Raw genomic sequence first — 23,192 nt, 5'->3', positions numbered from 1 at the left:
CTATATTCATAGACCCAGGGTACACCTATTTGTACCCCCAAAGGCTAATTTATATGTCTTCAACATATTACTCCCAGAAATGGTGGAAGAAACACTCATGTCACCTGATCTACATATACATTTTATCACAGTGATATTCTGGACACAAAATGCAAAGGTCACACTTATGATTGCACCAAAGCCTCATTGGAAAGTGAGCATGGATTACTAAAAACATCCTTGTCCAGGTTGCCTAATGCTCTCAAATGTCAATGCTATTGGTGACTACACATTTGTTTCTTCCTAAGATGATATATTCAACCTCAACCCTGTTGAAAATGTCTAATCCACTCACTCACTTTATACTTTGCCTGATTTCCTAATGTCTCTATTGATATCTGCTTTCCTACATATGTTCCCCAGTTCATCATTGTGACTGACTCTTCACATGTGCTGACGTTTACATTCACTCTCTAACCGACACCCTATTGCTAAAGAACTTTTGGTCCAAATTGCATACTCACTCTTCTTCCAAAACTTACCAACTATCTTCCTAATCCTACCTACTATCCCTTTTTGACTGGATGTTCTCTTCTACATTCAATCATCCAAGGTACAAGGTCCTATGCCATTGTGTACCGATTTATCTGAGACATCTGTGCAGAAAGTCATTCAAAGCTAAGTATCCCAATCAAGGGCCCAATGCCCTTCTGGCCTTCAAATCTTACTTGGATTTCTGTTTTCATACATATATTTCACCTATATATTATTATAAATATCCCAGGTTCCCAATACCATTCTTCATCCAGCAGAGTGATTCCTAAGCCACATCAAACAGGTTCTTAACCCTAACCATACACTGTTCCCTCAATCTAACTTTACAGAAGAGCAGGGACAGAGTGGGTCTTACAATACAGGAATGTGGGGGATCTTCCACCTGCTGAGAACCTCAAAGGTCCATGCAGAAATGATCCCTGGAGAAGATGTAGGCAGCTATGAAGGACCTGAGAGAGCAGAAGTCATCTTCCATGGCAAACAACCTGGTCAGGATGAAGGGATGTGTCTGAATGAGCCTCTCTCTTCTTAATGTAGACAAGATGGACCAAAGCAGGCCTGTGTGGAGAGCTGTTCCTTGGTGCCTATGGTTGATATTCCATTCTAACTTGTGAAAGTGTCACAGGAAGGAGGGGCAGCCTCCATCTCATGGGAGCCTTGGAAGCAACTGTTAGGACACAGTGGTTGCCAAGGCAGTGACCTCATTCAGTTCCTGAAGGAAGTGACCTCACCTCACTTCCTTGGTGATGGAACTCTCTGAACTTGGGATCCAGGAAGCCAGGCACCCAGAGCCAGTCCCAGTCCCAGTCCCAGTGGGCTCACTTGTTTGGATTTACCAAGGACAGAGTCAGTCTTTCTTGGTACCCACTGAGGTGAGGATTGCCAAATGCCAGGAAAGCTCTGCAGAGGGGCCTTTCCTGAGAAAGCAGGTAGTGGCTCACCGCTGGCTCCTGACAACTTCACAGAGTTGGCCAAGGAGGCCAGATGTGAGACAGGACAGGCCCTTTCGGGGGAACATAGTATGGCCCACCAGTCAGACGACACTCCGGGTAGTCACAGACCAACTTGGAAGGAGGTGCCTTTGTGGGTGTGGGTGTGAGTTTGTGGTTTTGTCTCATGTTCTGAGAATAGGTAGGAAAGGCGGTTTGTTTGGGTTGGAGTGGACTGTTTCTAGTAAGGCTTTTGACAAGGCGAGTGTTTCTATGTTTGTGTATCCCACTGTGTCCCTGGTTGTAGACATTAGAAAAGAGAATGCATCAATGGATGTGTCCTGTCTAGTAGAAAGCTTCCCAGCATTCATCCTGCCCAATTTATGAATGGACTGCGGCTTGCCTTATGGATGGGCAACGCCTACTATCTTCCTAAGTTCCTGTTTTCTTCCTGAATTCTGGCCACTCTCCAGAATAGGCTCATGGTTTTGTGTCCAAGATATGTACCACCTCCAAGCTCGGTGACATGGCCATGTACTGGATAGTTGAAAGAAATGGTGAGCATCTCAGAAAACTCAGATATCAGTGTGATCAGTAAAGTCTCCCTAGAGAAACCCTGCTTTGGGCCTTTGGCTTACCTATCCTTTTGTGGCCCTGAATGTCAGGAAGGCCTTTGCCTCAGGGCACCCCTTTGTGAAGCCTGAAGAAAACAGTTTTCAAATGGAAATGAATGGGCATCACCTGTGGCTCTTTGCTTAATTGCTTTGCAAAGGGATGTGTCTGAATCAGCCTCTTGGCCCTGTGTGAGGCTGTGGCTTACATTGTCAGCACCTGATGGATCCAAAGAAAGATCCCATGCGTGCATCCAAGGCCAAATTGGCACAAAAGCAGTCATCCTGGATGAGGTCTCTCGCCTTCCTCTGTAAGGTTCCTGACCTCCATCAAGTGAGAATAGGGATCCTTTGTGTCAAATGAGTCCTTCAAAGCCATGCAGAGGCTAGCCCATAGGTGCTTGGGTTTTCTCATGACTCCAGTTCACACAAAGAATCTATACCCGGCAGTCAGTAGGCCTCCAATTGGAGAAGTAGAGCAGTATTAAAGGCAGGCCTATTTGATCACTCCAGGTCCAAAGGAAGGGTGTCCAGGCCACCCTGACATTAGGCAAATGAGAGGCAAGGGAGCTTATTGTGGACACTGTCTTGGGCTGTGCCCCTCATGGAAACCTCCAGCCAGAGGTTATGATGAGTGTCTGTATGGAAGAAGATGAGGGCCATGTGGCAGTGTTTTGGTTTGAATTGTGGTGTGGCAGTGGGAAGAGATGACTGGGTCCACCTGGGCTTGAACTCTGGTGTGATTCCCCTTGGAGACTGAGTTCTGGAACTGACCTCAGAGAAGTATTGCCGTGAATTGTGTCGGGATGTTAGGAGGCCACGCATGAGAGTCGCCCTTGGAAACTGAGATCTAGGCCCAGGCTGGCTTTCCACAGAGCACTGGGAATCTCAGCCCGGATATCACATGATTTTATTCTTAAAGACCTGGCAGCCATCGTGGAGAGTCCAAACACACGTGGACCTCACATTGTAGACCTCAATGGGCCTGGCTTCCTGTGACCTTTTGGCCACTCCTTGGGAAGCCTTGTTTGTGAGAGTTCTCCAGAGCTTTCGTTGAAATGAGCTTCCTCACCATTTAATGGTTCCTGAAGGAATGGAAACCCACAGTGCCTCCAACTTCATCCTTTAAAAATGGCTAGCTAGATAAATACCATGACATTTTTGAAATTCCCATGACCAGGTGGCACTGGAGAACCTTTGGATGTCCTGTTGCTGATCATGAGTGTACCAGACAGTGCCTTGATTGACTGGGTTTCATGAAAATGGTGTAGAACAGAGATGCCAGTGAGTTGGGGCCTGCTGAGTAGTGGGCCTAGAGCAGTGGTGTGCAGGTGTGTGATAGAACATCTGTGGTGGGGCCATGTGGATCTGCCATTGGCTTCCAAATGGCTTGTGACTGACATGGTGCAGCGAGCAGACCCTTCTATGTAAAGGCATCTTGTTATATGGAGAGGTTTCAGGGCAATGTTCAGAATCAGGTTGCTATGGTCAAGGGGGCAAGCTCTGTGGGATAGAAGCCTGGCTGGTGCATTCTCCTAGGACCTTGACCCACCACACGTGACAGAACTCCCTCCAGCACTGTGTCCCAGTGGAACTCCTTGTATTTCCTGAAGCAAATTCCAAACTCCCAGTGCAGCAGCAAGAAACACCACGAAAAGTGGAGGATGACCAAATGGCTTCACAGTCCACACAGGGAGACACTTAGACCCCAGTGGCCACAGTTTACCTGCAAAGAGAGAATTCAGCACTTCTGCCTCATGTTCATTGGAAAATCAGAAACCATGTCCTCCAGGTCACATAGATGCAGACCTGGTTTGATGGTCTCACTACAAAGGAAGCTAAAGCTCCTGACAACAACATATATTTCAAGTGCCCAACCTCAGAAGCAGTTTCTCACGAAGTCTTTAGGCCAGCAGAGCTCCACGTTTGTGGAGTGTTTACCCTGTCCCTTACTCATGGAAAGTAGTCTACCACCTCCAAGGTTGTGAACTCCTGAGCATTTTCCATTCCACATATGTATTCACAGCATTTCTAACTCTTCTCCTCAAATTGTGTCTTACTTATTGTGAAGGTAATGTCAAGGCAATGTTCTGGATGAGAGTGGGAAGATTTTTTTGTAGCACATATTGGCCTACACATTGGATTCATTTTCCTATTTTCCGTTCGAAATACTGAATCCCTGACACTAACCCATACCCTACTAGATTGTGACTACGAATACTAATATGATGGAGAAAAATAACTCAAACAGAATAGAAATACAGGCAGTTCAGAGGAGGCCTGGTGTATAGTTGGACTGGCCTTTGGCATTATAAAGGGTAGGTGTTATAAATCTAGTCCAATTTAGTAGAAATAGTTCTCCATGTGTTTTGAATGTTAACAAATATGTGAATTCCTGTCTCCCTTTCTCTGTAGCCTATTCAGCAACATGCATTTTTACATGCACATATAGAATCCTACCTCCTATCCCACGTCCATTCTTGTGAGGTGGCTGACTTGGCAGATACAAACTGTGAGAAGAGATCACTCCTCCTAAACGCTGTTGGAACTGAAAATTCAACCTCCAGGTGAGCTTCCCACATGAACAACATGATACATAAATACATGTTCAGTAAAATAAATATTTTTGGATCTGTGGATGATAAATATTTCATGATGAATTTCGATTGGCATATATATTTCTACTCTTTAATGTCTGTGTTTGTGTGTGTGTTTTTCTTTTGTGTATATATATATATATATATATATATATATATATACACACACACACACACACACACACACACATACACACACTCTCCAGATTTTTCAAAATATGAAATGTATGTGTCATATTATATACTCCCTAAATTCATTCATGTTCATATATGTGGATTTATAATCAACTTTTCACAAGATTATTCTCAGAAATAGTCATCCACCTGAAATACATATTTGTTTCCTAGTGCTGAAATCCTAATATTTCTACAGTAACTGACCCAGTTTAACATGAATGCAAGTAGATTCCTATGGGACATGATGTGTATTTTGACGTTCATTTTTATTCAACACTGGTACATTACTATTTCTTCAGTTGATGCACATCATAGGATATGTATTTCATCCTCAAGTTCACAAATTTCTAGGCATTCATTTCCCTTTCAATCACTTCCTGCTTCAGAACACATGTATTCCTCCACGTTTCTTGACTGGTCTTTTCATGAGACTTCTTTCCAAACACATTCTTTTCCATTTCCATAATCCCTTGTGAAGCAAAACTCACACCCCCTTCATGGTAAACCATAACCCCAATATCACCATTAGATGTATAACTGGTTAGAATGAATGGTTGTGTATCAATATTAGATTTCCTATATATTTTCAGATATCAATGCAATCCATTATTTAAATTGGAACCTGTTATACTATTTATTCACAGTATGGTCTATTCATGCATTATCTCTATATTCATAGACCCAGGGTACACCTATTTGTACCCCCAAAGGCTAATTTATATGTCTTCAACATATTACTCCCAGAAATGGTGGAAGAAACACTCATGTCACCTGATCTACATATACATTTTATCACAGTGATATTCTGGACACAAAATGCAAAGGTCACACTTATGATTGCACCAAAGCCTCATTGGAAAGTGAGCATGGATTACTAAAAACATCCTTGTCCAGGTTGCCTAATGCTCTCAAATGTCAATGCTATTGGTGACTACACATTTGTTTCTTCCTAAGATGATATATTCAACCTCAACCCTGTTGAAAATGTCTAATCCACTCACTCACTTTATACTTTGCCTGATTTCCTAATGTCTCTATTGATATCTGCTTTCCTACATATGTTCCCCAGTTCATCATTGTGACTGACTCTTCACATGTGCTGACGTTTACATTCACTCTCTAACCGACACCCTATTGCTAAAGAACTTTTGGTCCAAATTGCATACTCACTCTTCTTCCAAAACTTACCAACTATCTTCCTAATCCTACCTACTATCCCTTTTTGACTGGATGTTCTCTTCTACATTCAATCATCCAAGGTACAAGGTCCTATGCCATTGTGTACCGATTTATCTGAGACATCTGTGCAGAAAGTCATTCAAAGCTAAGTATCCCAATCAAGGGCCCAATGCCCTTCTGGCCTTCAAATCTTACTTGGATTTCTGTTTTCATACATATATTTCACCTATATATTATTATAAATATCCCAGGTTCCCAATACCATTCTTCATCCAGCAGAGTGATTCCTAAGCCACATCAAACAGGTTCTTAACCCTAACCATACACTGTTCCCTCAATCTAACTTTACAGAAGAGCAGGGACAGAGTGGGTCTTACAATACAGGAATGTGGGGGATCTTCCACCTGCTGAGAACCTCAAAGGTCCATGCAGAAATGATCCCTGGAGAAGATGTAGGCAGCTATGAAGGACCTGAGAGAGCAGAAGTCATCTTCCATGGCAAACAACCTGGTCAGGATGAAGGGATGTGTCTGAATGAGCCTCTCTCTTCTTAATGTAGACAAGATGGACCAAAGCAGGCCTGTGTGGAGAGCTGTTCCTTGGTGCCTATGGTTGATATTCCATTCTAACTTGTGAAAGTGTCACAGGAAGGAGGGGCAGCCTCCATCTCATGGGAGCCTTGGAAGCAACTGTTAGGACACAGTGGTTGCCAAGGCAGTGACCTCATTCAGTTCCTGAAGGAAGTGACCTCACCTCACTTCCTTGGTGATGGAACTCTCTGAACTTGGGATCCAGGAAGCCAGGCACCCAGAGCCAGTCCCAGTCCCAGTCCCAGTGGGCTCACTTGTTTGGATTTACCAAGGACAGAGTCAGTCTTTCTTGGTACCCACTGAGGTGAGGATTGCCAAATGCCAGGAAAGCTCTGCAGAGGGGCCTTTCCTGAGAAAGCAGGTAGTGGCTCACCGCTGGCTCCTGACAACTTCACAGAGTTGGCCAAGGAGGCCAGATGTGAGACAGGACAGGCCCTTTCGGGGGAACATAGTATGGCCCACCAGTCAGACGACACTCCGGGTAGTCACAGACCAACTTGGAAGGAGGTGCCTTTGTGGGTGTGGGTGTGAGTTTGTGGTTTTGTCTCATGTTCTGAGAATAGGTAGGAAAGGCGGTTTGTTTGGTTTGGAGTGGACTGTTTCTAGTAAGGCTTTTGACAAGGCGAGTGTTTCTATGTTTGTGTATCCCACTGTGTCCCTGGTTGTAGACATTAGAAAAGAGAATGCATCAATGGATGTGTCCTGTCTAGTAGAAAGCTTCCCAGCATTCATCCTGCCCAATTTATGAATGGACTGCGGCTTGCCTTATGGATGGGCAACGCCTACTATCTTCCTAAGTTCCTGTTTTCTTCCTGAATTCTGGCCACTCTCCAGAATAGGCTCATGGTTTTGTGTCCAAGATATGTACCACCTCCAAGCTCGGTGACATGGCCATGTACTGGATAGTTGAAAGAAATGGTGAGCATCTCAGAAAACTCAGATATCAGTGTGATCAGTAAAGTCTCCCTAGAGAAACCCTGCTTTGGGCCTTTGGCTTACCTATCCTTTTGTGGCCCTGAATGTCAGGAAGGCCTTTGCCTCAGGGCACCCCTTTGTAAAGCCTGAAGAAAACAGTTTTCAAATGGAAATGAATGGGCATCACCTGTGGCTCTTTGCTTAATTGCTTTGCAAAGGGATGTGTCTGAATCAGCCTCTTGGCCCTGTGTGAGGCTGTGGCTTACATTGTCAGCACCTGATGGATCCAAAGAAAGATCCCATGCGTGCATCCAAGGCCAAATTGGCACAAAAGCAGTCATCCTGGATGAGGTCTCTCGCCTTCCTCTGTAAGGTTCCTGACCTCCATCAAGTGAGAATAGGGATCCTTTGTGTCAAATGAGTCCTTCAAAGCCATGCAGAGGCTAGCCCATAGGTGCTTGGGTTTTCTCATGACTCCAGTTCACACAAAGAATCTATACCCGGCAGTCAGTAGGCCTCCAATTGGAGAAGTAGAGCAGTATTAAAGGCAGGCCTATTTGATCACTCCAGGTCCAAAGGAAGGGTGTCCAGGCCACCCTGACATTAGGCAAATGAGAGGCAAGGGAGCTTATTGTGGACACTGTCTTGGGCTGTGCCCCTCATGGAAACCTCCAGCCAGAGGTTATGATGAGTGTCTGTATGGAAGAAGATGAGGGCCATGTGGCAGTGTTTTGGTTTGAATTGTGGTGTGGCAGTGGGAAGAGATGACTGGGTCCACCTGGGCTTGAACTCTGGTGTGATTCCCCTTGGAGACTGAGTTCTGGAACTGACCTCAGAGAAGTATTGCCGTGAATTGTGTCGGGATGTTAGGAGGCCACGCATGAGAGTCGCCCTTGGAAACTGAGATCTAGGCCCAGGCTGGCTTTCCACAGAGCACTGGGAATCTCAGCCCGGATATCACATGATTTTATTCTTAAAGACCTGGCAGCCATCGTGGAGAGTCCAAACACACGTGGACCTCACATTGTAGACCTCAATGGGCCTGGCTTCCTGTGACCTTTTGGCCACTCCTTGGGAAGCCTTGTTTGTGAGAGTTCTCCAGAGCTTTCGTTGAAATGAGCTTCCTCACCATTTAATGGTTCCTGAAGGAATGGAAACCCACAGTGCCTCCAACTTCATCCTTTAAAAATGGCTAGCTAGATAAATACCATGACATTTTTGAAATTCCCATGACCAGGTGGCACTGGAGAACCTTTGGATGTCCTGTTGCTGATCATGAGTGTACCAGACAGTGCCTTGATTGACTGGGTTTCATGAAAATGGTGTAGAACAGAGATGCCAGTGAGTTGGGGCCTGCTGAGTAGTGGGCCTAGAGCAGTGGTGTGCAGGTGTGTGATAGAACATCTGTGGTGGGGCCATGTGGATCTGCCATTGGCTTCCAAATGGCTTGTGACTGACATGGTGCAGCGAGCAGACCCTTCTATGTAAAGGCATCTTGTTATATGGAGAGGTTTCAGGGCAATGTTCAGAATCAGGTTGCTATGGTCAAGGGGGCAAGCTCTGTGGGATAGAAGCCTGGCTGGTGCATTCTCCTAGGACCTTGACCCACCACACGTGACAGAACTCCCTCCAGCACTGTGTCCCAGTTGAACTCCTTGTATTTCCTGAAGCAAATTCCAAACTCCCAGTGCAGCAGCAAGAAACACCACGAAAAGTGGAGGATGACCAAATGGCTTCACAGTCCACACAGGGAGACACTTAGACCCCAGTGGCCACAGTTTACCTGCAAAGAGAGAATTCAGCACTTCTGCCTCATGTTCATTGGAAAATCAGAAACCATGTCCTCCAGGTCACATAGATGCAGACCTGGTTTGATGGTCTCACTACAAAGGAAGCTAAAGCTCCTGACAACAACATATATTTCAAGTGCCCAACCTCAGAAGCAGTTTCTCACGAAGTCTTTAGGCCAGCAGAGCTCCACGTTTGTGGAGTGTTTACCCTGTCCCTTACTCATGGAAAGTAGTCTACCACCTCCAAGGTTGTGAACTCCTGAGCATTTTCCATTCCACATATGTATTCACAGCATTTCTAACTCTTCTCCTCAAATTGTGTCTTACTTATTGTGAAGGTAATGTCAAGGCAATGTTCTGGATGAGAGTGGGAAGATTTTTTTGTAGCACATATTGGCCTACACATTGGATTCATTTTCCTATTTTCCGTTCGAAATACTGAATCCCTGACACTAACCCATACCCTACTAGATTGTGACTACGAATACTAATATGATGGAGAAAAATAACTCAAACAGAATAGAAATACAGGCAGTTCAGAGGAGGCCTGGTGTATAGTTGGACTGGCCTTTGGCATTATAAAGGGTAGGTGTTATAAATCTAGTCCAATTTAGTAGAAATAGTTCTCCATGTGTTTTGAATGTTAACAAATATGTGAATTCCTGTCTCCCTTTCTCTGTAGCCTATTCAGCAACATGCATTTTTACATGCACATATAGAATCCTACCTCCTATCCCACGTCCATTCTTGTGAGGTGGCTGACTTGGCAGATACAAACTGTGAGAAGAGATCACTCCTCCTAAACGCTGTTGGAACTGAAAATTCAACCTCCAGGTGAGCTTCCCACATGAACAACATGATACATAAATACATGTTCAGTAAAATAAATATTTTTGGATCTGTGGATGATAAATATTTCATGATGAATTTCGATTGGCATATATATTTCTACTCTTTAATGTCTGTGTTTGTGTGTGTGTTTTTCTTTTGTGTATATATATATATATATATATATATATATATATATACACACACACACACACACACACACACACATACACACACTCTCCAGATTTTTCAAAATATGAAATGTATGTGTCATATTATATACTCCCTAAATTCATTCATGTTCATATATGTGGATTTATAATCAACTTTTCACAAGATTATTCTCAGAAATAGTCATCCACCTGAAATACATATTTGTTTCCTAGTGCTGAAATCCTAATATTTCTACAGTAACTGACCCAGTTTAACATGAATGCAAGTAGATTCCTATGGGACATGATGTGTATTTTGACGTTCATTTTTATTCAACACTGGTACATTACTATTTCTTCAGTTGATGCACATCATAGGATATGTATTTCATCCTCAAGTTCACAAATTTCTAGGCATTCATTTCCCTTTCAATCACTTCCTGCTTCAGAACACATGTATTCCTCCACGTTTCTTGACTGGTCTTTTCATGAGACTTCTTTCCAAACACATTCTTTTCCATTTCCATAATCCCTTGTGAAGCAAAACTCACACCCCCTTCATGGTAAACCATAACCCCAATATCACCATTAGATGTATAACTGGTTAGAATGAATGGTTGTGTATCAATATTAGATTTCCTATATATTTTCAGATATCAATGCAATCCATTATTTAAATTGGAACCTGTTATACTATTTATTCACAGTATGGTCTATTCATGCATTATCTCTATATTCATAGACCCAGGGTACACCTATTTGTACCCCCAAAGGCTAATTTATATGTCTTCAACATATTACTCCCAGAAATGGTGGAAGAAACACTCATGTCACCTGATCTACATATACATTTTATCACAGTGATATTCTGGACACAAAATGCAAAGGTCACACTTATGATTGCACCAAAGCCTCATTGGAAAGTGAGCATGGATTACTAAAAACATCCTTGTCCAGGTTGCCTAATGCTCTCAAATGTCAATGCTATTGGTGACTACACATTTGTTTCTTCCTAAGATGATATATTCAACCTCAACCCTGTTGAAAATGTCTAATCCACTCACTCACTTTATACTTTGCCTGATTTCCTAATGTCTCTATTGATATCTGCTTTCCTACATATGTTCCCCAGTTCATCATTGTGACTGACTCTTCACATGTGCTGACGTTTACATTCACTCTCTAACCGACACCCTATTGCTAAAGAACTTTTGGTCCAAATTGCATACTCACTCTTCTTCCAAAACTTACCAACTATCTTCCTAATCCTACCTACTATCCCTTTTTGACTGGATGTTCTCTTCTACATTCAATCATCCAAGGTACAAGGTCCTATGCCATTGTGTACCGATTTATCTGAGACATCTGTGCAGAAAGTCATTCAAAGCTAAGTATCCCAATCAAGGGCCCAATGCCCTTCTGGCCTTCAAATCTTACTTGGATTTCTGTTTTCATACATATATTTCACCTATATATTATTATAAATATCCCAGGTTCCCAATACCATTCTTCATCCAGCAGAGTGATTCCTAAGCCACATCAAACAGGTTCTTAACCCTAACCATACACTGTTCCCTCAATCTAACTTTACAGAAGAGCAGGGACAGAGTGGGTCTTACAATACAGGAATGTGGGGGATCTTCCACCTGCTGAGAACCTCAAAGGTCCATGCAGAAATGATCCCTGGAGAAGATGTAGGCAGCTATGAAGGACCTGAGAGAGCAGAAGTCATCTTCCATGGCAAACAACCTGGTCAGGATGAAGGGATGTGTCTGAATGAGCCTCTCTCTTCTTAATGTAGACAAGATGGACCAAAGCAGGCCTGTGTGGAGAGCTGTTCCTTGGTGCCTATGGTTGATATTCCATTCTAACTTGTGAAAGTGTCACAGGAAGGAGGGGCAGCCTCCATCTCATGGGAGCCTTGGAAGCAACTGTTAGGACACAGTGGTTGCCAAGGCAGTGACCTCATTCAGTTCCTGAAGGAAGTGACCTCACCTCACTTCCTTGGTGATGGAACTCTCTGAACTTGGGATCCAGGAAGCCAGGCACCCAGAGCCAGTCCCAGTCCCAGTCCCAGTGGGCTCACTTGTTTGGATTTACCAAGGACAGAGTCAGTCTTTCTTGGTACCCACTGAGGTGAGGATTGCCAAATGCCAGGAAAGCTCTGCAGAGGGGCCTTTCCTGAGAAAGCAGGTAGTGGCTCACCGCTGGCTCCTGACAACTTCACAGAGTTGGCCAAGGAGGCCAGATGTGAGACAGGACAGGCCCTTTCGGGGGAACATAGTATGGCCCACCAGTCAGACGACACTCCGGGTAGTCACAGACCAACTTGGAAGGAGGTGCCTTTGTGGGTGTGGGTGTGAGTTTGTGGTTTTGTCTCATGTTCTGAGAATAGGTAGGAAAGGCGGTTTGTTTGGTTTGGAGTGGACTGTTTCTAGTAAGGCTTTTGACAAGGCGAGTGTTTCTATGTTTGTGTATCCCACTGTGTCCCTGGTTGTAGACATTAGAAAAGAGAATGCATCAATGGATGTGTCCTGTCTAGTAGAAAGCTTCCCAGCATTCATCCTGCCCAATTTATGAATGGACTGCGGCTTGCCTTATGGATGGGCAACGCCTACTATCTTCCTAAGTTCCTGTTTTCTTCCTGAATTCTGGCCACTCTCCAGAATAGGCTCATGGTTTTGTGTCCAAGATATGTACCACCTCCAAGCTCGGTGACATGGCCATGTACTGGATAGTTGAAAGAAATGGTGAGCATCTCAGAAAACTCAGATATCAGTGTGATCAGTAAAGTCTCCCTAGAGAAACCCTGCTTTGGGCCTTTGGCTTACCTATCCTTTTGTGGCCCTGAATGTCAGGAAGGCCTTTGCCTCAGGGCACCCCTTTGTAAAGCCTGAAGAAAACAGTTTTCAAATGGAAATGAATGGGCATCACCTGTGGCTCTTTGCTTAATTGCTTTGCAAAGGGATGTGTCTGAATCAGCCTCTTGGCCCTGTGTGAGGCTGTGGCTTACATTGTCAGCACCTGATGGATCCAAAGAAAGATCCCATGCGTGCATCCAAGGCCAAATTGGCACAAAAGCAGTCATCCTGGATGAGGTCTCTCGCCTTCCTCTGTAAGGTTCCTGACCTCCATCAAGTGAGAATAGGGATCCTTTGTGTCAAATGAGTCCTTCAAAGCCATGCAGAGGCTAGCCCATAGGTGCTTGGGTTTTCTCATGACTCCAGTTCACACAAAGAATCTATACCCGGCAGTCAGTAGGCCTCCAATTGGAGAAGTAGAGCAGTATTAAAGGCAGGCCTATTTGATCACTCCAGGTCCAAAGGAAGGGTGTCCAGGCCACCCTGACATTAGGCAAATGAGAGGCAAGGGAGCTTATTGTGGACACTGTCTTGGGCTGTGCCCCTCATGGAAACCTCCAGCCAGAGGTTATGATGAGTGTCTGTATGGAAGAAGATGAGGGCCATGTGGCAGTGTTTTGGTTTGAATTGTGGTGTGGCAGTGGGAAGAGATGACTGGGTCCACCTGGGCTTGAACTCTGGTGTGATTCCCCTTGGAGACTGAGTTCTGGAACTGACCTCAGAGAAGTATTGCCGTGAATTGTGTCGGGATGTTAGGAGGCCACGCATGAGAGTCGCCCTTGGAAACTGAGATCTAGGCCCAGGCTGGCTTTCCACAGAGCACTGGGAATCTCAGCCTGGATATCACATGATTTTATTCTTAAAGACCTGGCAGCCATCGTGGAGAGTCCAAACACACGTGGACCTCACATTGTAGACCTCAATGGGCCTGGCTTCCTGTGACCTTTTGGCCACTCCTTGGGAAGCCTTGTTTGTGAGAGTTCTCCAGAGCTTTCGTTGAAATGAGCTTCCTCACCATTTAATGGTTCCTGAAGGAATGGAAACCCACAGTGCCTCCAACTTCATCCTTTAAAAATGGCTAGCTAGATAAATACCATGACATTTTTGAAATTCCCATGACCAGGTGGCACTGGAGAACCTTTGGATGTCCTGTTGCTGATCATGAGTGTACCAGACAGTGCCTTGATTGACTGGGTTTCATGAAAATGGTGTAGAACAGAGATGCCAGTGAGTTGGGGCCTGCTGAGTAGTGGGCCTAGAGCAGTGGTGTGCAGGTGTGTGATAGAACATCTGTGGTGGGGCCATGTGGATCTGCCATTGGCTTCCAAATGGCTTGTGACTGACATGGTGCAGCGAGCAGACCCTTCTATGTAAAGGCATCTTGTTATATGGAGAGGTTTCAGGGCAATGTTCAGAATCAGGTTGCTATGGTCAAGGGGGCAAGCTCTGTGGGATAGAAGCCTGGCTGGTGCATTCTCCTAGGACCTTGACCCACCACACGTGACAGAACTCCCTCCAGCACTGTGTCCCAGTTGAACTCCTTGTATTTCCTGAAGCAAATTCCAAACTCCCAGTGCAGCAGCAAGAAACACCACGAAAAGTGGAGGATGACCAAATGGCTTCACAGTCCACACAGGGAGACACTTAGACCCCAGTGGCCACAGTTTACCTGCAAAGAGAGAATTCAGCACTTCTGCCTCATGTTCATTGGAAAATCAGAAACCATGTCCTCCAGGTCACATAGATGCAGACCTGGTTTGATGGTCTCACTACAAAGGAAGCTAAAGCTCCTGACAACAACATATATTTCAAGTGCCCAACCTCAGAAGCAGTTTCTCACGAAGTCTTTAGGCCAGCAGAGCTCCACGTTTGTGGAGTGTTTACCCTGTCCCTTACTCATGGAAAGTAGTCTACCACCTCCAAGGTTGTGAACTCCTGAGCATTTTCCATTCCACATATGTATTCACAGCATTTCTAACTCTTCTCCTCAAATTGTGTCTTACTTATTGTGAAGGTAATGTCAAGGCAATGTTCTGGATGAGAGTGGGAAGATTTTTTTGTAGCACATATTGGCCTACACATTGGATTCATTTTCCTATTTTCCGTTCGAAATACTGAATCCCTGACACTAACCCATACCCTACTAGATTGTGACTACGAATACTAATATGATGGAGAAAAATAACTCAAACAGAATAGAAATACAGGCAGTTCAGAGGAGGCCTGGTGTATAGTTGGACTGGCCTTTGGCATTATAAAGGGTAGGTGTTATAAATCTAGTCCAATTTAGTAGAAATAGTTCTCCATGTGTTTTGAATGTTAACAAATATGTGAATTCCTGTCTCCCTTTCTCTGTAGCCTATTCAGCAACATGCATTTTTACATGCACATATAGAATCCTACCTCCTATCCCACGTCCATTCTTGTGAGGTGGCTGACTTGGCAGATACAAACTGTGAGAAGAGATCACTCCTCCTAAACGCTGTTGGAACTGAAAATTCAACCTCCAGGTGAGCTTCCCACATGAACAACATGATACATAAATACATGTTCAGTAAAATAAATATTTTTGGATCTGTGGATGATAAATATTTCATGATGAATTTCGATTGGCATATATATTTCTACTCTTTAATGTCTGTGTTTGTGTGTGTGTTTTTCTTTTGTGTATATATATATATATATATATACATATATATATATATATATATACACACACACACACACACACACACACACACATACACACACTCTCCAGATTTTTCCAAATATGAAATGTATGTGTCATATTATATACTCCCTAAATTCATTCATGTTCATATATGTGGATTTATAATCAACTTTTCACAAGATTATTCTCAGAAATAGTCATCCACCTGAAATACATATTTGTTTCCTAGTGCTGAAATCCTAATATTTCTACAGTAACTGACCCAGTTTAACATGAATGCAAGTAGATTCCTATGGGACATGATGTGTATTTTGACGTTCATTTTTATTCAACACTGGTACATTACTATTTCTTCAGTTGATGCACATCATAGGATATGTATTTCATCCTCAAGTTCACAAATTTCTAGGCATTCATTTCCCTTTCAATCACTTCCTGCTTCAGAACACATGTATTCCTCCACGTTTCTTGACTGGTCTTTTCATGAGACTTCTTTCCAAACACATTCTTTTCCATTTCCATAATCCCTTGTGAAGCAAAACTCACACCCCCTTCATGGTAAACCATAACCCCAATATCACCATTAGATGTATAACTGGTTAGAATGAATGGTTGTGTATCAATATTAGATTTCCTATATATTTTCAGATATCAATGCAATCCATTATTTAAATTGGAACCTGTTATACTATTTATTCACAGTAGGGTCTATTCATGCATTATCTCTATATTCATAGACCCAGGGTACACCTATTTGTACCCCCAAAGGCTAATTTATATGTCTTCAACATATTACTCCCAGAAATGGTGGAAGAAACACTCATGTCACCTGATCCACATATACATTTTATCACAGTGATATTCTGGACACAAAATGCAAAGGTCACACTTATGATTGCACCAACGCCTCATTGGAAAGTGAGCATGGATTACTAAAAACATCCTTGTCCAGGTTGCCTAATGCTCTCAAATGTCAATGCTATTGGTGACTACACATTTGTTTCTTCCTAAGATGATATATTCAACCTCAACCCTGTTGAAAATGTCTAATCCACTCACTCACTTTGTACTTTGCCTGATTTCCTAATGTCTCTATTGATATCTGCTTTCCTACATATGTTCCCCAGTTCATCATTGTGACTGACTCTTCACATGTGCTGACGTTTACATTCACTCTCTAACCGACACCCTATTGCTAAAGAACTTTTGGTCCAAATTGCATACTCACTCTTCTTCCAAAACTTACCAACTATCTTCCTAATCCTACCTACTATCCCTTTTTGACTGGATGTTCTCTTCTACATTCAATCATCCAAGGTACAAGGTCCTATGCCATTGTGTACCGATTTATCTGAGACATCTGTGCAGAAAGTCATTCAAAGCTAAGTATCCCAATCAAGGGCCCAATGCCCTTCTGGCCTTCAAATCTTACTTGGATTTCTGTTTTCATACATATATTTCACCTATATATTATTATAAATATCCCAGGTTCCCAATACCATTCTTCATCCAGCAGAGTGATTCCTAAGCCACATCAAACAGGTTCTTAACCCTAACCATACACTGTTCCCTCAATCTAACTTTACAGAAGAGCAGGGACAGAGTGGGTCTTACAATACAGGAATGTGGGGGATCTTCCACCTGCTGAGAACCTCAAAGGTCCATGCAGAAATGATCCCTGGAGAAGATGTAGGCAGCTATGAAGGACCTGAGAGAGCAGAAGTCATCTTCCATGGCAAACAACCTGGTCAGGATGAAGGGATGTGTCTGAATGAGCCTCTCTCTTCTTAATGTAGACAAGATGGACCAAAGCAGGCCTGTGTGGAGAGCTGTTCCTTGGTGCCTATGGTTGATATTCCATTCTAACTTGTGAAAGTGTCACAGGAAGGAGGGGCAGCCTCCATCTCATGGGAGCCTTGGAAGCAACTGTTAGGACACAGTGGTTGCCAAGGCAGTGACCTCATTCAGTTCCTGAAGGAAGTGACCTCACCTCACTTCCTTGGTGATGGAACTCTCTGAACTTGGGATCCAGGAAGCCAGGCACCCAGAGCCAGTCCCAGTCCCAGTCCCAGTGGGCTCACTTGTTTGGATTTACCAAGGACAGAGTCAGTCTTTCTTGGTACCCACTGAGGTGAGGATTGCCAAATGCCAGGAAAGCTCTGCAGAGGGGCCTTTCCTGAGAAAGCAGGTAGTGGCTCACCGCTGGCTCCTGACAACTTCACAGAGTTGGCCAAGGAGGCCAGATGTGAGACAGGACAGGCCCTTTCGGGGGAACATAGTATGGCCCACCAGTCAGACGACACTCCGGGTAGTCACAGACCAACTTGGAAGGAGGTGCCTTTGTGGGTGTGGGTGTGAGTTTGTGGTTTTGTCTCATGTTCTGAGAATAGGTAGGAAAGGCGGTTTGTTTGGTTTGGAGTGGACTGTTTCTAGTAAGGCTTTTGACAAGGCGAGTGTTTCTATGTTTGTGTATCCCACTGTGTCCCTGGTTGTAGACATTAGAAAAGAGAATGCAACAATGGATGTGTCCTGTCTAGTAGAAAGCTTCCCAGCATTCATCCTGCCCAATTTATGAATGGACTGCGGCTTGCCTTATGGATGGGCAACGCCTACTATCTTCCTAAGTTCCTGTTTTCTTCCTGAATTCTGGCCACTCTCCAGAATAGGCTCATGGTTTTGTGTCCAAGATATGTACCACCTCCAAGCTCGGTGACATGGCCATGTACTGGATAGTTGAAAGAAATGGTGAGCATCTCAGAAAACTCAGATATCAGTGTGATCAGTAAAGTCTCCCTAGAGAAACCCTGCTTTGGGCCTTTGGCTTACCTATCCTTTTGTGGCCCTGAATGTCAGGAAGGCCTTTGCCTCAGGGCACCCCTTTGTGAAGCCTGAAGAAAACAGTTTTCAAATGGAAATGAATGGGCATCACCTGTGGCTCTTTGCTTAATTGCTTTGCAAAGGGATGTGTCTGAATCAGCCTCTTGGCCCTGTGTGAGGCTGTGGCTTACATTGTCAGCACCTGATGGATCCAAAGAAAGATCCCATGCGTGCATCCAAGGCCAAATTGGCACAAAAGCAGTCATCCTGGATGAGGTCTCTCGCCTTCCTCTGTAAGGTTCCTGACCTCCATCAAGTGAGAATAGGGATCCTTTGTGTCAAATGAGTCCTTCAAAGCCATGCAGAGGCTAGCCCATAGGTGCTTGGGTTTTCTCATGACTCCAGTTCACACAAAGAATCTATACCCGGCAGTCAGTAGGCCTCCAATTGGAGAAGTAGAGCAGTATTAAAGGCAGGCCTATTTGATCACTCCAGGTCCAAAGGAAGGGTGTCCAGGCCACCCTGACATTAGGCAAATGAGAGGCAAGGGAGCTTATTGTGGACACTGTCTTGGGCTGTGCCCCTCATGGAAACCTCCAGCCAGAGGTTATGATGAGTGTCTGTATGGAAGAAGATGAGGGCCATGTGGCAGTGTTTTGGTTTGAATTGTGGTGTGGCAGTGGGAAGAGATGACTGGGTCCACCTGGGCTTGAACTCTGGTGTGATTCCCCTTGGAGACTGAGTTCTGGAACTGACCTCAGAGAAGTATTGCCGTGAATTGTGTCGGGATGTTAGGAGGCCACGCATGAGAGTCGCCCTTGGAAACTGAGATCTAGGCCCAGGCTGGCTTTCCACAGAGCACTGGGAATCTCAGCCCGGATATCACATGATTTTATTCTTAAAGACCTGGCAGCCATCGTGGAGAGTCCAAACACACGTGGACCTCACATTGTAGACCTCAATGGGCCTGGCTTCCTGTGACCTTTTGGCCACTCCTTGGGAAGCCTTGTTTGTGAGAGTTCTCCAGAGCTTTCGTTGAAATGAGCTTCCTCACCATTTAATGGTTCCTGAAGGAATGGAAACCCACAGTGCCTCCAACTTCATCCTTTAAAAATGGCTAGCTAGATAAATACCATGACATTTTTGAAATTCCCATGACCAGGTGGCACTGGAGAACCTTTGGATGTCCTGTTGCTGATCATGAGTGTACCAGACAGTGCCTTGATTGACTGGGTTTCATGAAAATGGTGTAGAACAGAGATGCCAGTGAGTTGGGGCCTGCTGAGTAGTGGGCCTAGAGCAGTGGTGTGCAGGTGTGTGATAGAACATCTGTGGTGGGGCCATGTGGATCTGCCATTGGCTTCCAAATGGCTTGTGACTGACATGGTGCAGCGAGCAGACCCTTCTATGTAAAGGCATCTTGTTATATGGAGAGGTTTCAGGGCAATGTTCAGAATCAGGTTGCTATGGTCAAGGGGGCAAGCTCTGTGGGATAGAAGCCTGGCTGGTGCATTCTCCTAGGACCTTGACCCACCACACGTGACAGAACTCCCTCCAGCACTGTGTCCCAGTTGAACTCCTTGTATTTCCTGAAGCAAATTCCAAACTCCCAGTGCAGCAGCAAGAAACACCACGAAAAGTGGAGGATGACCAAATGGCTTCACAGTCCACACAGGGAGACACTTAGACCCCAGTGGCCACAGTTTACCTGCAAAGAGAGAATTCAGCACTTCTGCCTCATGTTCATTGGATAATCAGAAACCATGTCCTCCAGGTCACATAGATGCAGACCTGGTTTGATGGTCTCACTACAAAGGAAGCTAAAGCTCCTGACAACAACATATATTTCAAGTGCCCAACCTCAGAAGCAGTTTCTCACGAAGTCTTTAGGCCAGCAGAGCTCCACGTTTGTGGAGTGTTTACCCTGTCCCTTACTCATGGAAAGTAGTCTACCACCTCCAAGGTTGTGAACTCCTGAGCATTTTCCATTCCACATATGTATTCACAGCATTTCTAACTCTTCTCCTCAAATTGTGTCTTACTTATTGTGAAGGTAATGTCAAGGCAATGTTCTGGATGAGAGTGGGAAGATTTTTTTGTAGCACATATTGGCCTACACATTGGATTCATTTTCCTATTTTCCGTTCGAAATACTGAATCCCTGACACTAACCCATACCCTACTAGATTGTGACTACGAATACTAATATGATGGAGAAAAATAACTCAAACAGAATAGAAATACAGGCAGTTCAGAGGAGGCCTGGTGTATAGTTGGACTGGCCTTTGGCATTATAAAGGGTAGGTGTTATAAATCTAGTCCAATTTAGTAGAAATAGTTCTCCATGTGTTTTGAATGTTAACAAATATGTGAATTCCTGTCTCCCTTTCTCTGTAGCCTATTCAGCAACATGCATTTTTACATGCACATATAGAATCCTACCTCCTATCCCACGTCCATTCTTGTGAGGTGGCTGACTTGGCAGATACAAACTGTGAGAAGAGATCACTCCTCCTAAACGCTGTTGGAACTGAAAATTCAACCTCCAGGTGAGCTTCCCACATGAACAACATGATACATAAATACATGTTCAGTAAAATAAATATTTTTGGATCTGTGGATGATAAATATTTCATGATGAATTTTGATTGGCATATATATTTCTACTCTTTAATGTCTGTGTTTGTGTGTGTGTTTTTCTTTTGTGTATATATATATATATATATATATATATATATATATATACACACACACACACACACATACACACACTCTCCAGATTTTTCAAAATATGAAATGTATGTGTCATATTATATACTCCCTAAATTCATTCATGTTCATATATGTGGATTTATAATCAACTTTTCACAAGATTATTCTCAGAAATAGTCATCCACCTGAAATACATATTTGTTTCCTAGTGCTGAAATCCTAATATTTCTACAGTAACTGACCCAGTTTAACATGAATGCAAGTAGATTCCTATGGGACATGATGTGTATTTTAACGTTCATTTTTATTCAACACTGGTACATTACTATTTCTTCAGTTGATGCACATCATAGGATATGTATTTCATCCTCAAGTTCACAAATTTCTAGGCATTCATTTCCCTTTCAATCACTTCCTGCTTCAGAACACATGTATTCCTCCACGTTTCTTGACTGGTCTTTTCATGAGACTTCTTTCCAAACACATTCTTTTCCATTTCCATAATCCCTTTTGAAGCAAAACTCACACCCCCTTCATGGTAAACCATAACCCCAATATCACCATTAGATGTATAACTGGTTAGAATGAATGGTTGTGTATCAATATTAGATTTCCTATATATTTTCAGATATCAATGCAATCCATTATTTAAATTGGAACCTGTTATACTATTTATTCACAGTAGGGTCTATTCATGCATTATCTCTATATTCATAGACCCAGGGTACACCTATTTGTACCCCCAAAGGCTAATTTATATGTCTTCAACATATTACTCCCAGAAATGGTGGAAGAAACACTCATGTCACCTGATCCACATATACATTTTATCACAGTGATATTCTGGACACAAAATGCAAAGGTCACACTTATGATTGCACCAACGCCTCATTGGAAAGTGAGCATGGATTACTAAAAACATCCTTGTCCAGGTTGCCTAATGCTCTCAAATGTCAATGCTATTGGTGACTACACATTTGTTTCTTCCTAAGATGATATATTCAACCTCAACCCTGTTGAAAATGTCTAATCCACTCACTCACTTTATACTTTGCCTGATTTCCTAATGTCTCTATTGATATCTGCTTTCCTACATATGTTCCCCAGTTCATCATTGTGACTGACTCTTCACATGTGCTGACGTTTACATTCACTCTCTAACCGACACCCTATTGCTAAAGAACTTTTGGTCCAAATTGCATACTCACTCTTCTTCCAAAACTTACCAACTATCTTCCTAATCCTACCTACTATCCCTTTTTGACTGGATGTTCTCTTCTACATTCAATCATCCAAGGTACAAGGTCCTATGCCATTGTGTACCGATTTATCTGAGACATCTGTGCAGAAAGTCATTCAAAGCTAAGTATCCCAATCAAGGGCCCAATGCCCTTCTGGCCTTCAAATCTTACTTGGATTTCTGTTTTCATACATATATTTCACCTATATATTATTATAAATATCCCAGGTTCCCAATACCATTCTTCATCCAGCAGAGTGATTCCTAAGCCACATCAAACAGGTTCTTAACCCTAACCATACACTGTTCCCTCAATCTAACTTTACAGAAGAGCAGGGACAGAGTGGGTCTTACAATACAGGAATGTGGGGGATCTTCCACCTGCTGAGAACCTCAAAGGTCCATGCAGAAATGATCCCTGGAGAAGATGTAGGCAGCTATGAAGGACCTGAGAGAGCAGAAGTCATCTTCCATGGCAAACAACCTGGTCAGGATGAAGGGATGTGTCTGAATGAGCCTCTCTCTTCTTAATGTAGACAAGATGGACCAAAGCAGGCCTGTGTGGAGAGCTGTTCCTTGGTGCCTATGG

The sequence above is a fragment of the Spermophilus citellus genome (genome assembly GCF_964194105.1).
Source record: "Spermophilus citellus genome assembly, chromosome: 17".
Taxonomy (NCBI): Eukaryota; Metazoa; Chordata; class Mammalia; order Rodentia; family Sciuridae; genus Spermophilus; species Spermophilus citellus.
This window is presented reverse-complemented; position numbering follows the sequence as displayed.